Source organism: Temnothorax longispinosus, unplaced genomic scaffold (assembly GCF_030848805.1).
Source record: "Temnothorax longispinosus isolate EJ_2023e unplaced genomic scaffold, Tlon_JGU_v1 HiC_scaffold_57, whole genome shotgun sequence".
Taxonomy (NCBI): domain Eukaryota; kingdom Metazoa; phylum Arthropoda; class Insecta; order Hymenoptera; family Formicidae; genus Temnothorax; species Temnothorax longispinosus.
This window is the reverse complement of record NW_027270418.1, coordinates 59180-74027: the sequence shown is the minus strand read 5'-3', so window position 1 is coordinate 74027 and position 14848 is coordinate 59180. Positions and strand designations below refer to the sequence as shown.

The window sequence follows — 14848 nt, the reverse complement described above, 5'->3', positions numbered from 1 at the left end:
TTCTCAGTGAATGTTCTCTGTAATTGGCTGCTGTAATTTAAAAAGAGATATCATTTCTTTTTTGTAATTGTAATAATAGATCACTTGAAGCGCGACTCATTTTTTGATAAGGTAACGTAATTTTGTGATGTGTATCACTTGAGTAATAATTTTTTGGAAATAAAAATACTACTGCTTAGGTTTTTTCGAGATTTTTGGAGATACAAAGATTACGTCTACCACTTGTTACTTAGGTTTTTTCGAGGTATAATACTACTACTTTGTTTTTTTTTCGAGGTGAAGATACTACTGTTTAGGTTTTTTCGAGATTTTTCAAGATACAAAGATTACGTCTACCACTTGTTACTTAGATTTTTTTAAGGTAAAAATACTACTGCTTAGGTTTTTTCGAGATTTTTGGAGATATCAAATTTTACGAGAATTAATTGACCAAATCTCAAAGAATTGTATGTGAAGTAGGGGTAGAATATATATATTTCCCGGGGATTACCATAAAGTGTATAATTTTTCGTTACCGATTTTTTTGGAAACCGGTTCCAAAATTTTTCCAATTTTTCTGGAAATAATTGACCAAATCTCAAAGAATTGTATATGCTGATTTTTTTGAAACCGCGAGTTTAATTTTTTATTAATGTACTGATTTTCTTGAAACGTTTCCGATTTTTGTTTAAAAAAATTTTCCGGGTATGCTATAAAGTGTATAATTTTTTGTTACCGATTTTTTTGAAAGCCGGTATCAGAAATTTTTCAAATTTTTCGGGATTTAATCAGTGGTCAGACAGACAGACATACAGACGTCAGGTACATATATATATATATATATATAAAATTTAAAAAATAAAAAATTAATTTTTTTTATATATATATATATATATATATATATATATATATATGGGGTAAAAAGAACTAAAAAATGTAATAGAATTAGAAAAATTGCTAATAGTAAAGTGGTTTACGATTTCTGTTAAAAAAATATATACGTGATTGCTCCAATTTCCGCAAACTTTGAGATCAAGCTAAATTTTTTTTATGGATAATTTTTTTAATGGATAATTTTTATGGATAATTTTTTGTTACCGATTTTTAGAAACCGGTTTAAAAATTATTAAAATTTTGAGAAATAATAAGTATTAATTGACCGATTTTTTTGAAACCAGTGCTAAAATTTTTTAAATTTTTGGAGGATAAATTTAATTTCTTAATTAATGGATCGATTTTCTTGAAACCGGTGTAAAAATTTTTTTAATTTTTTGTTGATGATTTTTATGAAATTGGTACCAAAAGATTACTAATTTTATGGAGATGGCTACTATGGGATTGAAAATTGGGTTTTATGGGGTTCTATTGGTGCTCCTAATTAATGAGTGAGTTTGGGGAGGGGAATAGGTTTTGAGCCCGCGCGAAGCGCGGGCGAAAAATCTAGTATAAGCATACGGAAAAAATACCTCTTTTTGTTCATATTAGTAAATATATAATTATATATGGTCATATAAGAAATGGAAATATAATCTTGAACAATATTATATGGCTAAATCTCTTTAAGTATAACTTTATATGGTCATATATGGTTTTATATACTAGTATATTATCATGTGTGATCATGTAAAAATATATTTATAAGGTTAAAGATAATCGTATATGAATATATACTCTATAATGGATCTATCCATATAAATTTGTATAACTGTTATAAATATTCTTCTAGTATATTATTTTACTTGACAATATCAAATTAATATAAAATACTATATTATTTTTAGTTTCAGTTTACACAATTGCGTTTTAAGTCCGACAAAGTCCATATTGGCACGCAGTGTCAATTTAAAAAACTGAAACATGTATTTAATAATAATTGAAATTGTGAAATATTAATAAGCATCAAGATCCGCTTCGACCGAAAACGGCGCTTCTCATTACTTATATGTTATTTTAAGTTTTTTTTTCTAATTTTGCATAAGATACTTAATTTTTTTAATTGACATATATTAATTTTTATTAAATATTTTCGTAAACAGTGAAATTACCTGTAATAATTCGTGAAAAAAACTGTTATATAATATATATTATAGTTCTTATAAATAAATATATTAATCGTATTATTTTGCAAATATACTTATAATTTAAACTAAAAATAATATAATCATATATGAACTTATCTATACTATTATTATAAAGCAACAGGGTTTGCATTTTTTTGTTTGCTATGATCTCGGAAACCAATGGACCGAATTTTTACCAAACGTATATGAAATAGGGGTGAAATTTCCCGGGGAGTGCTATAGGGTGTATAGTTTTTCGTTACCGATTTTCTGGAAACCGGTTTTTCTAATTTCTTCAATTTTTCGGGAAATAATTGGCCGAATCTCAAAGAATTATAGATCAAACAGGGACATAATTTTTTGGGGAGTGCTATAAAGTGTATAATTTTTCGATACCGATCTTTTTGGAAGCCGGTACGGAAATTTTTTCAATTTTTCGGAAATTTATTGACCGAATCTTAAAGAAGTAGTGGTAGAATTTTACGGGGAGTGCCATGATGTGTACAGTTTTGTTACTGATCTTTTTGGAAACCGGTTTTTTTAATTTTTTCAATTTTTAGGGAAATAATTGATTGAATCTCAAAAAATTATACATGAAGAAGGAGTATAATTTCCCGAGGAGTGCTATAAAGTGTAGATATTATTTTTTGTTACCGATCTTTTTGGAAACCGGTTCGGAATGACCGAATCTCAAAGAATTAAACATAAAGTAGGGGTTGAATTTCCCGGGGAGTGCTATAAAGTATATAATTTTTTGTTACCGATCTTTTAAAAACCGGTTTTTTTAATTTTTCCAATTTTTCGGGAAATAATTGATTGAATCTCAAAGAATTATACATGAAGTAGGGGTAGAATTTTCCGGGGAGTGCTGTAAAATGTACTATTTTTTGTTATCGATCTTTTGGAAAATCGGTTCCGAATGATGAATCTCAAAGAATTGTACATAAAGTAGGGGTTGAATTTCTCGGGAAGTGCTATAAAATATATAATTTTTCGTTACCAATCTTTTTGGAAAGGGCAATCTTATATAAAACAGATATATATAAAACAGAGAGAGAGACTATTTGCGTGTCTTAATACACATGTTCTCCGGGGCGAAGCCCGGCGGGGCATGCTAGTATAGTCATATAAGATTATATATGATCAGATCACAATATTGCATCTCAAAGTATCCGATAGATGACATTTGATGGGATCTGTTTCTCGTATTAAAAATTTGACAAACCCGAAAAAAAACTCTTATTTGTTCATATTAATTTATATTAGTTTATATTAGTAGATATATGATTATATAAAAAATGGAAAATATAATACATTTACATCATACATAGATGATAATATACAAGCATATAAGACCATATATGGCTATATAAAATTATACTTAAAGAGGTTTTATGGAATATATAATCATATATTTTCATATAGGGGACCAAAGGTTCGTGATGCGCAATATATAGCCTCTACAAGCCAAATGTCAACCTCGCCTGCCGTCGATGACTCGGTGGTCCCTGCTTTCGCAGAAGAGGCTCTGGCGGCCCAGTGCCCGGGGGAATAACTGGGTCACCCTGACTTTGGGGGTTTAAATACAGAGTCTAGTTAGCGTTGGGCTGACAACCCACCTAGCGAAATAATATTGTTATGAGCACACTACTACAGCCTCGGATGACGGATGGATTTTTGGTAAACCGAACCCGGAACTCAAAAAAGGAAAATGTCTTGTCTCTTGGAACATGGAATGTAAGAACTCTGCTACAGGCTGGAAAAATGAAAGAAGTAGCTGAGGAGCTTAGCAAGTTTAACTTCGATATCATAGCCTTACAGGAGGTAAGGTGGAAGGATGCTGAGAAAATAGAGAGGAAGGAGTTCACGATCTACTACAGCGGAACCCCAAATAAAGCTGTTCAGAAAGGAACAGGTTTCTGGGTAAATAAGGATATGAAAAACAAGATCTTGGGATTTGAGCCAGTTAATGAGAGAATCTGTAAGCTTAGGGTGAAAGAAAAAATTCAATAACCTTGCTCTAGTCATTATATATATGCACCTACGGAGGATAGTGAGGAGGAGAAAGCGGAGCTATTTTATTATATGCTAGAAAGGACCTGCGAGAGCATAAATAAATACGACACATTGGTATTACTGGGCGATTTTAATGCTAAAATAGGGAAAGAGGATTTTGTAAGGACAGTCACGGACATGCATTCTCTACATGACGAAACATCACCTAATGGACTTAGGCTGTGTCAGCTGGCGGAGAGTACAGCTTTAAGAATAATGAGAACATCCTTCCCTCATAAAGACATACACAAGGGAACCTGGAGGGCACCGGATGGAAGAACGACAAATCAAATAGATCATGTTCTCGTGAACAAAAGAAGAAGATCTAGCATTCTTGATGTCAGAGTTTGCAGACATGCAAACTGTGATAGTGACCATTACCTTGTAAGGGTTAAGGTAAGGCAGAAAATATCCGGCTCCAATAAAGATAAAGGGAAGAAGAGACTAAAATGGGACGTAGAGCGACTAAAAGTTGAAAAAGTAGTAGGGGATACTTTTAGGAAGAAAATAAATGAACATCTACAGGAGTCCCAAAATGGAGAGGACATAAAGGGAGCATGGGAAGCCATAAGGAATGCAATCACTGAAGCCGCGAAACTAGCTATCGAAGAAAAACAGCGCGGTCGTAATGAGGACTGGTTCGATCAGGAGTGCAGAAATGCCAATAAAGGCTAAAAATGAAGCAAAAAAAGCGGCGCTACAAAGAAATACCAGAGAGGCACGAAGAATCTATAAAGAAGAAAGAAGAATAGCGAAAAAGCTCTGCAGACTTAAGAAAAAGGAAGCGATGAATAAAAAACTGAAGGACATCAATGAACTGCATGAAAAACGTAATATCCGTGGAATGTATGAGATGGCTAGATGGGAGAGGACTGGATATCAACCCGGACTACTTAACATAAAAGATGAGCGTGGAAAGATGCTAACAGAGGAAAAAGAGATTGCGAACCATTGGAAAGAGTACTATGAGAATATTTTTAGCCGAAGAGATAAAGAGATGGAAGAAAGGGCAGCGCCAAATAACACCAGCAATGACCACTGCAATGATGAAGAAAGCGATCTGCCTGACTACGAAGAATTCTGTAAAGCCATAAAAAAGATTGAAGTATATGAAGGCTCCCGGGGAGGACTCAATAACGGCAGAATTAATTAAGCACGTGGGAGAGACTTGCCATAAGAAGATATATAACCTTATTGTGAATATATGGGAGTCTGAGAATATCCCTAAAGAGTGGGCTAGAGGTATCATAATACCAATACATAAAAAGGGTGAAAGAGCGGTGTGTAATAACTACAGACCAATAACTCTCCTTAATGTAACATATAAGATACTTTCGAAGCTCATAAATAATAGGCTTAAAGATTACGTGGAAAAAAAGGTTACTGATTACCAATGTGGATTTAGACCAAACCGCTCCACTATCGATCATATATTCACAATCAGGCAAGCACTTGAAAAATGTACAGAGTACGGAATTGACCTGCATATGCTTTTCATTGACTTCAGGCAAGCTTTTGATTCTATTGACAAGTCAAAGATAGTTAAAATTTTCTCTGACCTTGGTATACCCCAAAAACTTACAAATCTAGTCATGATGACCCTGACGAACACGAAGGCGAAAGTATTGCTGCAGGGAACAACAACGGATGCATTTGATATAATGACGGGGGTGAGGCAGGGAGACGAGCTATCGGCGACGATATTTAATCTAGTCTTACATAGTGCAATTAAAAATCTCTTTCAAAGAGGCCACATATTAAATAAATCGTATCAAATATATGCCTACGCGGATGATGTGGCAATAGTAGCAAGAGATATGCGCAAAATGGTTAAGATTTTTGAGAGACTGGAAAAAGAGACAAGAAGGGTAGGACTGACAATAAATGAAGGCAAGACTAAATATCTCAGAGTCTCTAGGAAGGAACTGCCAAGAAAGAAAAACATCTCCATAAATAATTATAATTTTGAGGCAGTCAAGAGCTTCGTTTACCTAGGTGCAAACATCAATGACAGGAACAGGATGCACGATGAAATCATATATAGAATTATGAACGCCAACAGAGCAGTCTTCTCGCTCAACAAGATATTTAAATCGAAACTAATATCTAGGGTATGTAAGCTCAAACTATATAAGACTATTGTCAGGCCCATCTTATGTTATAATGCTGAGTCGTGGACAATATCTGCCGCGGATGAAGGAAAACTAAGAGTGTTTGAAAAAAAAATTCTTAGAAGAATCTTTGGACCAGTCAAAGACGAGAATCAAGAATACCGTATCAGATACAATCATGAATTGCTGGACCTGATGGAGGGCGAAGACGTAGTAAAGTTTATAAAGGCGCAAAGAATGAGATGGGCGCAGAGAGGGCACCAAGAAGGATAAGCGAGGCACGTGCATGTCGACGAGAAGTCGCGGAAGACCGAGAGCGCGTTGGAGGGACGAGCTGGAGAGAGATATAAGAAAGCTTTCTATTGTCAATTGGAGAAGAAAGGCTGAGGATAGAGACGAGTGGAGGGACTTCCTTTTTTAGTGTTGACATAATGTCTTCCGTGAAGTAGAATATCTTCCATAATGTAGAATATCCGTTTCCAAATAGCTTCTTCGTTCACATTCGATGTATCATCTCTTTTTAGTATTATATATTGTTTATGAAAAATCCAATCTAATCTTATATTTATATATATGCAGGCTTCTTCAATTTTATTACTTTTATCGCTGATATATATCTTCCATGAAGCTCTTCCATGAAATTTCTTTTTCATATGCGTATTAAATCTTTTGTTTTACATTTTAATCATAAATGTAATAAGCTTAAATTTATTAAATTAAAAGAAATATTTTGTAAAAAAGATTAATCTCATTAATCATTAATACAACAATATTACATCATTCTAAATTCTATATAATAATGAAAATTACAATTTTTTTAAATTTTTCTTGGTATAGAAAAATCTTAAAAATTGTACTGTTTTCTTTGATATAGAAAAATCTTAAAAATTGTATTGTTTTCTCACTATATTAAATCAATTTTAAAAACAAGTTACTAAAAGGAAAAATGTTTCCATACCTGTTTCTGCATATCTTTTTCCATCTTTTGCTCATCCTAGTAAATCATGAAAAGTTTAATCTTATCTTCATTGTAGGCTTTCTTTGATGATCATTTATTTCATCATTTTTGTAGCACTAATATAATTATATTTTCTGTGAAGTAGGATTTTTCAATTATATATGTCATATTAGCATAAAAACATATTAATAGCATAAAAATATATTAAAAAATAAATATAAAATTATTTTTAAAATATCTAGAAACTCAGATAATTTTCTTTATGTGACAATGCATAATTAACAATATGATAATATTTATATTGCTAATAAAATAAATACATAATCTTATTTGTATCTATATTGCACATGTTCTATTCCTAATCGTATTGTATATTCATTATTAGTGTACATTCCCAATAAGCAAAAAATCATTATTATAATGTTATTGCAACAATATTCTATAACTTGTAATGTTGTTAAATATGTAGTTCTTAATGTTGTATAGAACATCATTATGAACATACTTTGACCACGATTCCGAAATTTCAGTAATGTTGAAATGGGAATGCCATAACGTTGCAAATAACATTGCGCTAAGGTTTTTCTATCATTCCTGTAATGTTTTCGAGATAAAAATTTAAACGTACTATCAACTTTATTACAATATTATATTAAGATTACCGTAATATTAATTCTAACATTTATTTAAAGTTCTTATTGATGTTTTATTTCTATTACAGGCAACATGTTTTCAATAAAGATGCAATAGTAATAAAATATCTCAATATTTATTGTCTAATTAATATTTAGATTGCTTTTATAGATCAGGCTTGGACAACTTTAAGCTCCAGAACCGCGACACTTCTTTTCTATCCACGGAAAGTAGGGGAGTGTCGTGACTCCGGAGCTCAAAGTTGCCCAGGCCTGTTATATATACTAATCTGCATTAGGGAATAATTCACTAATTATCATAAAAAGTTTTATTTATATAAAAATAATATATACCATATATTACAGTTTTCAGTTTATCACAATAATATCTTTGGTGAAGATCACTGATCCTAGCGGAAGGTTTTGGGATAAAACTCATCTTTCAAATAAAAAAATCAGATTTCTGTCTCAAATCTAGGAAAAAATGCATTTTAAGGCAAGATCAGATGTGGTTCCACATCTTCGTCGTTGATCCTTGAATAAAAACTAAACGTGATACTGAGAAAAAATGTCAAACCAAATAATTTTATCAAAATCTTCCTTTTTTTATTTGAAATGTGTCCCCTCGAATGAGGGTGTTAGTGCCTTCGACCTTATCCTTTTAGATCATATAGCACAAATCACTATTTCTAATGTATAAAAACTTTCTTTTTACTATCGCCTAGACCTATGTATTTTTTTCATTCTACAAACTTTCTAAAACGGATTATTAAATCACATACAGGTCTTTTAATCCTTAAACCATGTACTTCCTCTTAATCAACCCCTTACAGGAAAACAAGTTAAACGAGGATCTATGCCAATATTGCCAATACATCTATAAACACATTTTTCTTCACATGTCGGGAAAGCTGACAAGTTAGGTTATATGTTGTAATAGTTTAATTTTAATAGTTTGATTAAAAATATATTTATTCGTACACAGGTATCACTTTGGCCAGAGCTAACTAGACAGTTGATGAGGACCGTTGTCAGGACCGTGAAATTTATAAAGAATTTTTTCAAGGAGGAAGTAATAATTTGTAGACGTATTGTCTAACTACGTGTAGAAACTACGAAAAAATTCATAGCTACTTGCTTGGTACTAACAGGTATGATATTTTATATGTGACACTTCCTGCATAAGAGCATGATTCTTAATAATTGCTGCCAGAAATACTTCTCAGGCTACGGTCAACGTAACGCTACAAATGCTTCGAAGCATTCCTCTTCTCTTTTCTTTCAATGAAAAAAGAAGGAGAAGAAGAACGCTCCAAAGCATTTGTAGCGTCACGTTAACCGTAGCCTCAATGTATGCAATACATATATATAGGTACTAGCTGCCCCGGCGAACTTCGTACCGCCTAACAGTAATGAATGTAGTGATAAGACACGCAAATAGTCCCCCCTCCCCCCCCCCCCCCCCTTTCCCATTCCTCTCTCTCTCTCTCTCTCTCTCCCCCCCCTCCCTCTCTCTCTCCATCTCTCCCCCTCTCTTTTTTCTTTCTCTCCCCCTCCTTCTCTCTCTCCCCTCTCTCCCTCTCTTTCTCCCCCTCTCTTTCTCTCTTTCTCACCCTCTCTCTCTCCCCCTCTCTTTCTCTCTCTCTTCCCCCTCCCTCTCTCCCTCTTTCCCTCCCTCTATGTATTTGGATATCTTTCTAAATTAATTTTTTTTTTTTACATGAATTTTTCCGATATTTTATTAGTTATTCTGCTATTCCGGAAAATTCTACCCCTATTTCATATACTTGTGGTAAAAATTCGGCCCAGCCGTTCTTGAGTTATAAATGGTGTAACTAACCCGACTTTGTTTTATATATATATGACGTATCCCATACAGCACATAATATTGCAGAAATATTGCAGAATATTATTTTTCCATTGCAATATTACAATGAAATATATCAAAAATATTGCAGTAATATTACTGATATATATCAGTAATATTAAAATGTCCGCGAAAATGAATATCAGTAATATTACTGATATATATATCAGTAATATATCAGTAATATATCAATAATATTACGGTAATATTACTATAATATTTGCGTGATATTTGTATAATATTGCTAGAAATTAAAAAACCATTTTAATAATTTTTATTAAATTTTATTAAATTATTTTTAATAGTATTGTTACATACAATTTTAAAATAATATTGATATTGTAAACGCAATAATATTATTTGTGTAATATTAGATAATATTTATTTAATATTGCTAAAAATTAAAACATTTTAATGAATATTATTAAATTTTATCAAATTGTTATTTTTAATAATAGTATTACATACAATATTAAGAAAATAATATTGATATTATCTTTCCATCTCTTTCTTCTTCAAAACTGCTCCATGCTACTCTGCACTGTATGAATTTTCACTGATAAAGAATGACGTAACACTATAACATAATACAAAAACTGTAATTATTATTTATATCTAATTACACAAGGTGAGTTTTATTTTGTATGCCAATTATCCTCACTAATTATCTCGGAAAGTATTGGTTTATTGGAAAAATGTTTCAGATAAAAGTTGGAGGGTTTATAGAGGAATAATGGATGATCTTATTAGATTTTGAGTCTGGAACCCATGTTGAGCTCAGTAGGGTCCAAGTCAAATTTTTTAAATAAAAACTCCCTTTTTTTATTACATCATCTTTTTCTACTAATTAATATAAACAACTTTTGTCTGAAACATTTTTTATTTGCCTTATACTTCTTGAGATATTCAAGAAAAATTTGGTAATTTTTTTAATATTTAGCTTATATCTTGATAAATGCTTATCGGAGGGGAAAATGATACAAGACTTTTGACTTAATATGGTCTCAAGAATATGCTATTGCAATAATACCCTAATTTCTTTAAATATTTGTGTATACATTTTCTTGAAGCTTTTATGTGTACACAATTATTTAAAGAAATTAGAATACTATTGCAACAGTATATTCTTGAAACCAAATCAAGTGAAAAAGTCCTGTACCACTTTTCACTCCGACGAACATTTATTGACAAACATCTATTGTAAGCTAAATATTGAAAAAAATACCAAGTTTTCCTTGAATATCTCAAAAAGTATAAGGCAAATAAAAAAATGTTTCAGACAAAAGTTGTTCATATTAATTAGTAGAAAAAAGATGATACCATAAAAAGAGGGTTTCTATTTAAATAATTTGACTTGGATCCTATTAGGCTTAACACAGGTCCCGGACTCAAAATCTAATAAAATTGTCTATTGGTCCTCCTTGAACTCTCCAACTTTTATCTGAAACATTTTTCCAATAAATCAATACTTTCTGAGATAATTATAGCGGAGATGATTGGCACACGAAATAAAAATCACCCTGTTTATTTCATACATAATTACATATTAAAACATAAGAGTACGGGGTTAAGTATGACGTGTTCCGATATTCACTGTCTATACTGAAAATCTATGGTTAATGTTATACATACACTTTAGATTTTCAGTACTGGATATTAAAATATTGGAACGCAGTTTATACCAAGTTTAAATTTTTCTTACTTATGTATCTAATAAATGAAGCTGTCGCTCAGAAGAGTTTGATAGAAATCAAACTGCTTGGTGCTGCTCTGCATGAACTTCCTCTGATGGAAAGCAACGCCGTAACACTGCAACATAATACAAAAACAGTAATTATTATTTACATCTAATTATATATTTTAAACATAAAAGTAGGTTAAGTATGAATCTGTATTGTGATATTCACTATCTATGTATACTGAAAATCTGTAGTTGATGTTACACGTATACTTTGGATTTTCAGTATTGACGATTAATATTGGAAATATGGTTTATATCAAATTTAACTTTTTCTTACTTACATATCTAATAAATAAATCTTTTGCTCTTCTATCAAACTACTTGGTGCTGCTCTGGACTGCATGAACATCCACTGATGGAAAGCAATACTGTAACATATAGCTTAAGAACAATAATTATTATAAAATCATGTAAATGGTTAAATAATTATGGTTAAATCATTTAATTAATGATTAAACTGCTTTTTAGTAGATTTGGGATCGGCATATATCTATCACGTATCTCCAACTAAGAGCTCCAGTTGGATTAAAACTGTTAAAAATTTTGAGGTTAAGTTAGCATCAAGATTTAAGGGTGCATTCGGGGAGACGCTATTAACGCTATAAACGCAAACGCTATGAACTTCGTTCGAAGAGCCAATAGCGCGACAGCGATAGCAAGCTGCCCGAACGCAGCTTAAGCGCCAATAGTATTTCGTGCCTCACCTCGAAAATAATAGCGAAAATAGCGCGAGTGATGACGTCACGCTGCCTTTACAGTGACGTCATCATCGTATATCACAGCGCCACAAAGCGTCTCCTCGAACAGTTTTGGACGATAATTGTGCTAATAGCGTGCTCCCCGAATGCACCCTAAGTATGAAGCCGTTAATAAATAATTTCATTAGAGACTCGTTCAATAAGGTTATAAAGGCAAATATATGTATTTTAAGATGGTCATTGAAATGATTTTTATGATATTAACGTGGTTTTTGCAGACCATTATGCCACGTAATCTTTATTTTTGGATTTAAAGACAAATCGCCAAATATATACGTACAATGTACATATTAGTAATAATTATACAAAAATACTTTTAAAAATATTTGTGTGAACAATATTTATTAAATAAAGAAAAATTACCTGAAATTAACACAATTGTTTCTGTGCGGTGTCGTACACGTGATTGCGTTGATTGCGTGGTCCCACGGAGCCATGCAAGAGACAGCGAGAGAAGACCGGGAATGGTGGGGGTCGGTGCTGCGACCAAGCGCATAGCCACACACACACTAGCGTTCTTCCCTCCACTTACGCAGAAACGTTCTGTTTATCCGTGTGACAAACTCGTAATTTGAAAAGTTTAATATTGATTATATAAGAAATATAAATTTTAAATTTTATCCATTTATTTTATTATCAATTTACTTACTGGCTCTTAATTAAAAATTAATTGTATATATAATTACCTTTTATTATTACAAAACAAATAACAAGTTATAAAATTAAATACCACCACTTATAAAATTTATCTTAATCACTTTTATTCCCCAAAAGTACAAGTCAGTCTCTTTCAATTTTATCACATTTTTTTTATTTCATCACATTTTTTTATTTCATCACATTTTTTTGATTTCATCAAAATTCTTTAACTGGTATATATTATCTGTGCAATACGTATGACTGTGTGATACCTTAATAACGTCTTAATGACGTCAATAAGATGTCATTTGACATTATTTTGCTACTTAAAGTATTATATTTCAACAATATATTGCAGCAATATTACTGTAATATTTCAATATTATTTAAAAACGTGTAATACATCAGTAATATTTCTGAAATATTTCATTGTAATACGTAATATTTCCACTATATTGCAATATTACTGCAATATTTCTGCAATATTATGTGCTGTGTGGGATATAATAGATTGAGCATTCTCATTGAAGAGCTTCAGGCAAGATCTAATATTTTATATTATATTTTATATTATTATATATAATAATAATTTAGAATTTTGTAATAAGTAAAAAAATTAGTTTTTTTACAAATAAGTATAAAATGTTTTAATTTGTCACTTACAGATGCTGTGAAAAAGCGGTACAAAAATATTGATGATCGTGTCATTGAAAGTACAATAATTGATTGGTTCCGGCGAGCATCGGATAGGATTCCGAAGATTCGCGATGAGACGAAATAACTTCTATCGAAGTCAATCTATCTACGATTTTCTATCTCGTACGAACCGCTGTGGTTCAAGATGAAGCAAGATCCGTACACGGACAGCCGTTGTTTCGTTTATAATGGCGAATATTGGGATCATAAGAGCAGAGGTGACTGGTTGCGATGTCCAAACATATTTTAGTTTGTTATATAGATAGATTCCATTGTGTGATGTGACTTTGTCACGTACACATGCAGGGTGCAGAGATATTTTGTTCAAAAGTGACGGTAGCCGAGATTAGAAGTCGCGACCGTTCGCGGTCGAGACTTTAAATGCTTATGAAATAACGTTGACGTGATAATGAGGTTATGGGATATGGTTTAGCAATTAATTCTTCCGATGAAGTGGCCGAAACTTGTTGGCAATTCTGACATGTGCAATGTGTAATTTGTACTTGCATGTCATCGCCATCGCCTATTCTTTAACTCTTCGACCTCTCTCCCTTTTCTCCCCCCCTTTTTCTTCCCCGTCTTTCTTTTTGTCTCTTCTTTTCTCTAGTACTGAAGTAATATTTAGTCCAACGTGATGTTTGATTAACATGCGCTTGCGTGCTCTTTTTTTTAAGATTTTGCGTTGAATTAATGAATAGTCAACCTTGAATTTTTCAGTTCGATTTGTAAGTGCGTTTTATTATACATATTAGGTATATGTATGAGTTCGTAAAAAATCGAAACTCTCAGGCAAGTCGAATGAATTCCGGATATTTTTAGCCTAAAACTGAGAGATAGCAATAAGACCGTATAGAAAAGAAAAAAAACCTATTATTAGAGAGGAAGGATTTCGAAGTTACATGTTCCACTTTATAATATATTCAGTATTCTCAACTTATTTTTAAACGAATATGAATCTAGTTTTCTAGAAATTAATCCGAGTTTAAGTTATACCGCACTCAATCGGTGCTGCTATATATACGAAAATTGTGTGTATTTTATTATTTTTAATCCATTATTGAAAGTATTTTTGTAAACGCAGATAGATGTGCAATGAGGAATAGAATCGAGCCGACATTTGACATGAATTAATATAAAAGATGCGCTGATTTTTCTTTTATATATGATCTTTTACATCATTTTTATAGAAATAAAAAACACCTCCATATCTTAAGAAGCCAATTGAACTTCGACACGCATCGGTATTTGTAATTTTTCCCTCGTTGCACACTTTCTGCTTGACCTAGTGTCACAACAAAGAAAGTCTGAAAAATATTCGAAACGGAAAAATAAATCCTGACGGTATTTTGTAC

The 14848-nt window shown here is 31.9% G+C and overlaps 2 long non-coding RNA genes across 3 annotated transcripts; one reads left to right on the top strand and one right to left on the bottom strand.

Annotated features, from left to right (window-relative positions):
* The first annotated feature begins 8090 nt into the window (after nucleotides 1-8090).
* LOC139824783 (uncharacterized) lies at nucleotides 8091-14572 on the top strand. Its single transcript, XR_011735281.1, has 2 exons — nucleotides 8091-8946; nucleotides 13466-14572. It is a non-coding gene; the product is annotated as an uncharacterized lncRNA (long non-coding RNA).
* LOC139824782 (uncharacterized) lies at nucleotides 9952-12257 on the bottom strand. Of its 2 annotated transcripts, none has more exons than XR_011735280.1 (3): nucleotides 11685-12257; nucleotides 11365-11471; nucleotides 9952-10258 (listed from the first exon to the last, which is right to left on the bottom strand). It is a non-coding gene; the product is annotated as an uncharacterized lncRNA (long non-coding RNA). The 2 variants fall into 2 exon arrangements; XR_011735279.1 differs by having other exon boundaries at nucleotides 10018-10239.
* Nucleotides 14573-14848: the final 276 nt, after the last annotated feature.